This window comes from Nematolebias whitei, chromosome 21, assembly GCF_014905685.2.
Source record: "Nematolebias whitei isolate Nwh7 chromosome 21, NemWhi1, whole genome shotgun sequence".
In the NCBI taxonomy this organism is placed as follows: Eukaryota; Metazoa; Chordata; class Actinopteri; order Cyprinodontiformes; family Rivulidae; genus Nematolebias; species Nematolebias whitei.
The window spans coordinates 8,536,265-8,537,303 of NC_056518.1; the positions used below are offsets into that span (position 1 = coordinate 8,536,265).

The 1,039-nt window shown below is 40.8% G+C and overlaps 1 protein-coding gene across 1 annotated transcript in view; it reads left to right on the plus strand.

The window, feature by feature from the left end:
- Nucleotides 1-1,039, plus strand: part of LOC119427659 (type-1 angiotensin II receptor A-like) — a 19,493-nt gene that overhangs the window by 14,065 nt on the left and 4,389 nt on the right. The gene's annotated exons all lie outside the window — the stretch shown is intronic.

Sequence of the window (1,039 nt, forward strand, 5' to 3'; positions counted from 1 at the left end):
GGCTTTCTTCTTGCCACTCTTCCATAAAGGCCAGATTTGTGCAGTGTGTGACTGATTGTTGTCCTATGGACACTCTCCCACCTCAGCTGTAGATCTCTGCAGTTCATCCAGAGTGATCATGGGCCTCTTGGCTGCATTTCTGATCAGTCTTCTCATTGTTCGAGATGAAAGTTTAGATGGACGGCCGGGTCTTGGTAGATTTGCAGTGGTCTGATACTCCTTCCATTTCAATATGATTGCTTGCACAGTGCTCCTTGGGATGTTTAAAGCTTAGGAAATCTTTTTGTATCCAAATCCAGCTTTAAACTTCTCCACAACAGTATCTCGGACCTGCCTGGTGTGTTCCTTGGTCTTCACGATGCTCTCTGCGATTTGAACAGAACCCTGACACTATCACAGAGCAGGTGCATTTATACAGAGACTTGATTACACACATGTGGATTCTATTTATCATCATCAGTTATTTGGGACAACATTGGATCATTCATAGATCCTCACTGAACTTCTGGAGTGAGTTCGCTGCACTGAAAGTAAAGGGGCCGAATAATATTGCACGCCCCACTATTCAGGTTTTTATTTGTTAAAAAAGTTTGACACATCCAATAAATTTCATTCCATTTCACGATTCTGTCCCACTTGTTGTTGATTCTTCACAAAAAATTAAAATTTGATATCTTTATGTTTGAAGCCTGAAATTTGTCAAAAGGTTGAAAAGTTCAAGGGGGCCGAATACTTTTGCAAGGCACTGTATACCTATACTGGTTCTGCTGGAGGTATATATAACATATCTTGGCTTTTTTTCTCTTCTTCCTCCTTCTTCCTCTTACTTTTCTCTGTCCTTGAAGGATGTAACCTTTTTTGCAACATTGTTTAGCCTTCGTGTCTTCCCCAGGTGCTAGAAGTTTGGATGCACACTTCACATTGCACGTCTGGAAACGCTGAAACGTGACCTAACGCGGCAACTAGAACCTTTCTTTTTCCTGCAGAGACTGATTTCTACATGATCATACACATATACGTATATACAGTATATATATAT